Source organism: Armigeres subalbatus, unplaced genomic scaffold (assembly GCF_024139115.2).
Source record: "Armigeres subalbatus isolate Guangzhou_Male unplaced genomic scaffold, GZ_Asu_2 Contig1974, whole genome shotgun sequence".
NCBI classification, from domain to species: Eukaryota; Metazoa; Arthropoda; class Insecta; order Diptera; family Culicidae; genus Armigeres; species Armigeres subalbatus.
The window spans coordinates 7391-17159 of NW_026942808.1; positions in this window are offsets into that span (position 1 = coordinate 7391).

Sequence of the window (9769 nt, forward strand, 5' to 3'; positions counted from 1 at the left end):
GGAAATTAGTGTTCATCGATGTAACTTCAAACCACACACAAATACGAGCGACAGAAAAAATGTGTTTTTGACATGGCCTCCGAAAATCCGGAACATCTCCGGTGTCCGGTGACCAGTATTCGTGACCATGCATGTTCCTAAATCTTGACTAAATTTGCCGTCGAATGCTTCCGGTTTGGTCCAATTTCATCAATTTTTCAAAAAGTGATAAGGATTTGAATTTGAGCCAAATTTTGCCTATCTCAATCATTTTGCCTAACCCCTGTATATGCTGAGATCAAAATCTATTTTAAGGACCACAAAATTTATGTACCACTTCAGAAACTAGGCCATAAGGCCTTTCTTTAGGGATTTCTTGGATATCGCGGAACATGTGTAACAATGTGCCACTTTCGAACCTATTTTATAGATCTTTGGTTACACGTGTAGACTTCAATGCCTAACTTCAGAGGTTACTTGGATAACACAGGGCATTATGTAGTGATCACATTCTATTCTAAGGATCACAAAGAGCATGTACCAATTTAAAAAAAAAAAGTCCACAGACCTCTCGTTACGCGTGACGTTAAGACCATGAGGGCTTACTCCAGAGATTTCTTGGATGATCAGAAACATATACTATGAATCCATTCTATGCTAAGTACCGTTAAGAGCATGTGCCGTATTTGAATTTGGACGATAGACCTTTGGTTACGCCAGCAGACCACAATATTTTACTCCACGGATTTTTGTATGACTGAGGTCTTTCTCCAGATATTTCATGAATAATGCAGCACAAATTTTGTGATCACATTTTATTCAAAGGACCACAAATTGCTTGTACAACTTTTGTACCTAGTCGATGGACCTTTGGTTACGACTCTAACGACTCTAACGCCTTACTTCTGAAATTTCTTGGATAACGTAGACCATATGCAGTCATCACATTCTATTCTAAGGACCGCATAGAGCATGTGCCACTCTAAGGTCTTATGACTCTAAAGCTTTACTTCTGAAATTTCTTGAATAATGCAGAACATATCGAGTGATCACATTCTATTCTAAGGACCAGAAAGGGCATGTGCCAATTTTGAAACAAGTTGATAGACTTTCCGGAACATATCATATGGACGCATTCTATTCTAAGTACCATAAAGGGCATGTACTGTATTTGAGTTTGGACGATATACCTTGAGAAACGCAGGCAGACCACAAGGCGTTACTCCAGGGGTTGCTTGTATGACCGAGGTCTTACTCCAGAGATTTCGCGTTACGCGTATATACCCTAAGGCCTTTCTCTAGGGATTTCTTGTATGACCGAGGACTTATTCGATAGATTTCTTGGATAGCACAGAACATATGTAGTTATGACGTTCTATTTGAAGAATAACAAAGAGAATGTAACACTTTTGAAACAAGTAGATAGACTTTTGGTTACGCGAGTTAACTATTCACGGACGTGATAGCCTTTAAAAAAAAACAACTACTCTACTTGCTAGTCTAACATAAACTGACTTTTAATTTTCATCAATGGTTTAATCACAACTCAATAAAATCATAATTGTCGAATTGCACTTCTCCACTGCACCACTGTTCACGCCGTCCTCCTCGGTGTCGCCATCCGCTCCATCGTCCGTCGTCCGGTCTTCGTCAGCAATCCATATTGTCCCCGTTTCTGATGTATTTCGTTGCCGACCAAAGGTAATGGTGATGGTCAGCATTCTTCATCGTCGTCATTGAGGTCGTCGATCAGGTGGCTCGTTCGTTCGATGCCCCCGTGTTGATGTCTTCGTTGCCAACCAAATGTATTATGATGGTCAGCATTCTTCGTTGTCGTCATGTGTCGTTGAACAGGTGGCTTCGGCCGTTAACTCGCGTGTTAAGGCCTTACTCCAGAGATTTATTGGACGACCCAGAACATATACTGTGAACGCATTATATGGTTAGCACCATAAAGAGCATGTACCGTTTTTGAATTTGCACGTTAGACCTTTGGTTACGCAAGCAGACCTTAAGATCTTTTTCCACGGATTTGAGTTGATGTGAGTTTCTGTTTCCAAAACTGTCAAAATTATAGAAATCGGCTGAAGATTGTTAAAGTTATGGAAATATCAATTTATGGAAACACGGTTACCCTGTCGGCCACCCACGTGGTAAAAATCAGATGCACCTCCCCACGTCCCCCCTCACTGTATCAACGTGATTTTCTCACAGATGCTTAGATGTTAGATGCTCAGTTTTTAAATGTCACCGAGTTTCAGCTTCCAGCTATAAAAAGACATTGAAATATCACCACTTGAAGTTGAAAAAGGAACACGGGTACCCGGTCGGCCGCATAAGGGTTAATATTAATTACATACATCAAAACTCATAATTGTTTGTAAATCATTTAATTATTTGTACATCAGTAAATGTTAGTTTTCGAGAGATAATGAGATTAAAGCCACTAATTTTGGAACACCGGTGGCATAGCTATTGCTATTCTATGAGGCACCACTAGATTTCGTCGTTAGTTCAGACAATCAGTTGTCACGATTTTATCGTTGAGTCGCTGCAGGTAATGTTCCATTTATGCTTCCATACCAACTGACAGAAGCGCAGTCGCCAAGCCATAGGATCGCGTCGTGATTGTTGCGTTGCTCATGTTCGGGGGAACCTTTAATCGTAACTTCCAGCAGCAAAAATATATTTCGATAGTTCGCAGCAATCGTGACTACGGGCCTTACTTTTGTAATACGAACATTTATCCAAACCAATTTCTTTCCAACTCTTCGCTTACTATCAATTTCACATCTGGAGTGGGGAGATTGGTGTGACCTAATGTGACCAGCAATCGTCCTGCGAAACGCGGGACGCCTATCTGGATTGCGTCACTGGCTTGACAATGAATCTTCCAAAAGTGCATTTCGCATAGATTTTGGCCCAAAAAAAATATAAAAATATTTGTAAGGCAATGTAAATTGAAATGAATTTTTAAAACAAAGTTGAAAAATGGACGTCTGGTCACATTACAGCCGTAATCTGAAGAAGTGACGTATACGCGTATATATGGTGTTAACGAGTACTACTCATCAAGCTTTAACAGAAAAATGGAAAACATGCATGTTGTAAAATGACTGTTACGTCACTTTTCCAGATTACGGCAGATTAGTATGACCTTAATTACAGGCCCTTACAACTAAGAGGTCACCACCAACCGCATGTACCAAAAGAAATTAAGGTACCTCGGGGCAAGTGGGACCTAAAAAAACGCTAGTTCAGCAAAATCGTTAACGCATACTTAGAAACCAGGGTATTTCAGGACATTAACCACGGATACATCATTATATGCTTCCGTTGTTGAAGTGTAGACGTGTTGTAAGCCATTTATTCAGTTACAAAAATATTGGTAGTGACATAAATAAATTTACCTGTGGGAACCACTTACCCCTTCAAACGGGGCAAATGGGACTGCTTTATACTGTCGAACGAAACTAATTTGAAGAATGTAGATATAATATTCATGTAACTTCTGAGTCGTAATATTTCAAATCATGGATGGAGGTTTATTGCTTGTCGAACTTTTGTTTTTGTTAAAAGAAAGGGATTACAATGTTAGCAAATGTAAAAACAAGATAACAGCCGGTTTACTGTTCAATTGGCTATTGTCTGGCTTTCCATTAACTTACTTTCCTACCAAATGTGTTTAGAACACAAATTATTAAATAAATTAGAACTTCAAAAGGAACGTTTTTATTCAGGCGATGCGCAGTGTTGTAAATTTGTAATAGAACGAACTGACCAATTTATGTCTTAAACACTTCATTTATCTGAAAATCTGTTAATATGATGCGATGTTTAAAAATAACAAAACACAAGAAAAAACCCGTTGATCTATTGTAGAATAAATAGATCGTTTACAGAAAATTTCGAATAGTTATAACCATTGCTCTTTTCCACGAGGAATATAATTTCCAGAAAGTAAAATAAACATTTGATCCAGATCCATATGACGAGTGTCGAAGTTATTTTTCACTAGAAAACAATCTAAAAACAGGTAAAATGGCTCTATCGAGAATGTTTTTCAAATATGTCCCACTTGCCCCATGTATCTTATAACTTAAGGACAAGTGAAAATTGCAGATTTTGGCTTTAATCAAAACTTTTAAATCGTTTTCAATGTCACACAATTATTCAATTGCTCAAAATATCTCGCAAAATATTTACTTTCCACATCAATGATGAACTTAGAAACGACTATTTAATTGGACATTCATTGAATTAAAACAAAAGTAATAGATTTTGCAGGTAGTTTACAGCCATGATTAAACTATACCATTAGCATGGTGCCGCAAATGGTTTTGATTCCAATTTTGTTTGTGTCAGGCGAATTCGTTGATAATTTTGCTTCATCTTTCTAGAACATTGTTACCATTAAAAACGTTCACCGATTAATCGGCAGCCATAGTACCCACTTACCCCGTATTTTCACTTGCCCCGGGGTACCTTATTTCAATTTCAATTTGTAGATATATAGTTTGTTTCATAGAGAATTTCAATTGCTCATCATAAAGGAAGAAGAATATCCATCTTTTTACGCTAGCCATAAATTTAAAGAGGGGTGATTCAAAGTGACAGATACTGTGTACAACTTTTCTATATATGCATCTTAGTAGCCTTAACATTCGTTGTTTACACATCTGTCATTGTCATTGAGTTTTTATCTAGTTTCAATAATACGGTAGGTTGAATTGATAATATGCATAATAATTGTTCTTTATTTCAGGTGTCCTTCAGCTATTTCCACATATACTATGTTTAATTCAATTCAGTTGCTCATATTTACTTGTGAGGAATCCTCTTAATCACCATTACCGAGGCAATGTAGAAAAGACTCTTCCTAAATGCGCAATCACTCAAGAATGCATAGTGCATACTAGCGGACTATAACAAAATCCTGAGGAGGTTACTCCAGATGACGAAAGGGGCTAAAACTGCTCGCATGCTTTTGCATGAGAGTGCCACATGCACTTCGATGATGTTCCGATTCTTCATTGCACCAACGAGAATCGAACTGCCGAACTGCGGAACACGCATCCAACAACATAACATTCTATCTTTTCTATTCCCAGTTTCGGCTTAATGCTTCCGGTTTTGTCTCATCCATGTTCTAGTCTCCGGTCAAGGATGAATAGTTGCTCAAACATTTGCTTATACTGTTCTTGAAACTAAATCACGGGCTGTTGTTATTTGTTTTGGGACATCAACATCAATGGTCGTTCTTCCCAAGAAATTCCTGTACGGATAACCAGCACAGTGTGAGTTTAGCGTAGACGATGCGGATGAGCAAGAACAAGTATCTTATTTCTGAAGTCTTTAATATCGCTTTGTTGTGGACTGAACAACGGTTAAATGAAATTTTAAATGCACAATAAAAGAAAAAGAAAATTGTAGAAACTACTCGTAAAAAAATCTTCGACTGCAGTCGACTGTCACAAACAATCAATAGGGACAATCCTTCGTTTATGTACCTCAGGCCGCGATGCATAATGATATATCTCTACACGGCATGCAGAATTACCAACCTATGCTAAAAGAATAGCACACAAGACAATGCATCTGTGACAAAGTCGCAACGATCCAAAGAAGCGTTTCTCAGGTCAGCATAAACGAGAAAAATTGTCATGGCAGGTTGAGTAACGCATCGCAATTTAGGGTCTAACCACCAAAATTGACAGAATGGGCCCTGGGCATCTCTAAAACAACTGCGGAAACATTTTCACAACTTAAACGATAGCAGAGACATAAATAAAGTATTTTAAAGTATCCAGCTTTCCACGTTCGCCATAATGGCGGATGCTATTCCCGACACTGAACTGAAATTTTAGTCTTAGCAAACATTGATATTAGCCGTTACCAATAACAGCCAATGCTTTGTTTGTTTATTGTCAACAAGCAAAATATGCTCATTCGAAAAATATTAATTACTGCAATTCTACTTATTTTATTTTCTTCTAAATATGAATTCCCTTATAACACTAACTGATGTCACACTTTAATATGGGACATGAAAAGATGCAGATATTGGTATGCCTTCCACTGCTCGTGTGGTAATAACATCGTAGGTCTTTTGCTCTTCGTGGCTTGGGCTATGGTCAGGATTTCGTACATGAAGCTTCACAATGCTACCTAAATAATTTATAAATTTACCTCCCATGTGAGAACAAGAAATGTTTAAAGCATTAAAAACAGATATCCGTTTGTTTTGTTCTTGTCTCAAAACCAGAACTATGCAATCTTGAGCAATGTAACAATTCAAACCAGTGGCGTAGCCAGAAAATTAATCTGGGGAGGGGAGGGTTTTCTGAATATTTTTGTTTTTCGAAAAAAAAATATGCTTCTAAAAATGTTGTCTCTGGGGGATGTCCAAAACCACCCCCGTGGCTACGCCACTGTTTCAAACATCCAGGCCAGGCCTTTCTTGTTAGACATCGAATTGGTTTTGTAAAATGTCTTATTATTTATTCAAATTTTCGATTAGCCTATATCCAGCTTTCCACGCTAGCCATAATGGCGACTGCTATAAATAAATGTGACAGTAACTGCTTCCGACGCTAAACTGTAATCGACGCTCCATGTATCTTAGGAACCATTTTCACATTGTTTATTTATTGTTCTCAGAAAAGGCGAGACGCGAAGAAAATGGGGAAAATTATAATATCAAGCTTTCGAACGATTTTATAATACTTACGCATTTTTCTTTTAGGTTCAAGCTATCGTCCCATACACTATCAACTCACCTGTTGATGTGGAGTTAAATTTAATGAAAAAAAAATGCAGCGTGGTACCGTAGTACTGACATTCAAATATTATTATATTCAATTATTAGCTTTTGAATAAAAAAGTTCTAAGATATGTTGGTTTAAATTAGAAAAACTACTGCACTCGGCTAAGTTTTGGATGCCACGAATATTCGCCCTGAACTGTTATAAGTTCATTGTATTATTGGCCCATCATCAGTTGTCGAGCCAATGCAATCGATAGCCATACGTTTGAATTCATGTTTTCAAGTTCATACAACGCGTAAGTAGATGATAAAACAAATACTATGAACACTCCAGTAGACGAATCATTGCTCGACTTTTTAAATTCTTTTACTTAGTTCTGAGCTTACGATTTTTGTACTTCTGGAGCTGAGAGATTAGAGAGAACCGTTTGTTTATTATGGCACTCAAAGGGCCCTACGTCAATTCGGCCGATAGTTTAGCAAATCAACTCCGCGATTTGCACAACTGGGATCGGTGAAAAAGTTAAATTTGAAGGATGTACTCATACGATAACATCGATCTATGATTTGGCAAAGGTCCTGATGGTGAATGAGCAATCGTTGACCTTGCGGAAATCAATTAACCCAAGAAAAGATAATCTTAAGCTAAAGGTTATTAAATTTTGGATCTAGCACGAACATCTGCGTTTAATTTTTAAAAAATCCTGCACCTTCATACTTTAACAACACCTCAAATATCGAATTTTGCTGATGATGGGTGGGTGATGGCTATTAAGCTTGAATCAGCACATAGGTACACCATGCCCTACGCAACGAAATAAATGAAACAACGGCAGCTTTTGTTTCATGGATCTATGCATTATAGCTGTTTCTTGATATGGATTAACATCTGCAATTATTCACACATCTGATTTAAATCGGAACACATTACAGCTTCTCGCATCTGAATATGCAGTAGAACATCTCGACGGAGTTGATGTTTGCATGAGAGTTCTGCTCTGCATATAGACATGCCTAGGTTTGGAATCTTCTTAAAGTTAATATCGACGTCAAGAGAATTACTTCTACCTAAAATAAAAATACGAATTAGATTTGAAACAACAATAATTAGTTTACAACTAGTTGCAACAATTTTTTCTCCATTTTCCTCGTGTTTGGCCTTTTCTGAAAACAATAAATAAACAATGTGAAAATGTGAAAATGGTTACTAAGACAACAACCAGCGTCGCATACAGTTTAGCGTCGGAAGCAGTTACTGTCACATTTATTTATAGCAGCCGCCATTATGGCGAAATGGAAAGCTGGATACTTTCTGTCAAATCTTGCCGCTTCCCGTCGTCGTTCCGCTGAACTGTGTTAGGCGTAAAGTACTCGTCTGAATGAAGGATTCCATATGCGTTTGGGAAGCATTTGGATGCTATCTTCTGCCTTTTAATTTTTAAATTCGGGTTTGTCTTGAAAAAAAAAAAAGATTTAGCAAATCCGGATACATTTGCCTACATTTGCATTTCTGATAACATATTTTTTTAGTTGATTCATCATAAAATAATAAGACCATACATTCTAAAAAATACCAATTCGATGTCTGACAAGAAATTAAATGAATCTGCGTGTTTTAACTTGTGAGGGCCTTATCTACGAAATCTCGGTCGTAGCTCAAACCGCGGAGAGCAGAAGACCTCCGATGTAGGTCAAATTTAATGTTCATGGCTCAGAACACCGAAATCTGGGCCTTTTTAAAGTTCAGTATAACCCTAAATGGCATCTAAAAATCGTTTAAATTCGTCTAAATTTATTGTAGAATCAAAAATATCACATATGCAGCTGGTACAGCTGGTACGGCTCGTTCTTTTTTAATTATCTCAATCAATTGGAGTGATTTTTCAGTCAAAAGGTACAATTTTAATTTAAATATTACGGAATGGAATGTAGGTATATCTTTTTGAAGATAGAAAAAACGTCCACTTTAACATTGGAAATTAGTGTTACTGAAGCATCAATGGTCATCCCCAATGGTTTGTTGTACTAGCGGGAGTCATTTGAATGTTCACTCTATTAATTTGTGAGCCTCATAAGTCAATATCTAGAACAAAACAAAAATTAGTAATATAAATTGTATTGAGCTTTGAGCTTGAGCTTGATTGACTGCTCGTAGTTGCTACTCCATTATGACCAGATCAGCTGTTCTTGCACAGGGAACCAACAGATGTTTGCTTGGGACTAGCACACATCTTCAATGTACAAGTACTGGTGATCTCATTTGTTAGGTCATACTGGCGCCTGCCACGTCAGAATGCAACTCAATGTAGGGAAGGGGAGGAAATTATGATGCAATCACTCGCCCACTGCAAGCCGAGTATACCTCTGCACTTGCCACGAGTTCATGCGGAATTTGTTGGAATTTCTGGGTTAGGTTGGAGAGGCAGAGGTTCGTCTTGGTTAACGAGCTGCCAATGTGATAGATAGGAGAAGGTAACTGATGGAATTTCTAATTGGATGTAGGAAACGAGCTCTATAGCTCACTTCCAATTCTAGCAGATTACTGTTAGAATACTCAAGTTGAAGGTATAGGAATAGTAATGGAAACGGTATGGAAGTCCATTTCCAGTTCTAGCGATTGCTAGAACATGAGAAATAAAGAGAAAGATACAAAGTAGGAGAATGGAACGGACCTGGGATTGAACCCACGACCTCCTGCGTATGAGGCAGAAGCAGTAGCCTTGGTAGTCATGCCCGCTTCAAAAAATTGGTATTATAAATTGTATTAAAAACATGAATAGAATTTTTCAAAAGATATTCGTCACCATTTTTTTTCTCATTGATAATAAACAAACAACATATTGGCTGTTGTTGGTAACGGCAAGCATCAATGGTTTCTTAGACTAAAATTCCAGTTCAGTGTCGGGAAGCAGTTAATGTCAAAATTATTATAGCATCCGCCATTATGGCGAATGTGGAAAGCTGGATAAAACAAAAATAAAACAGAATTCCACAGACGACGATGAAATTTTCTGACGTTGTCAA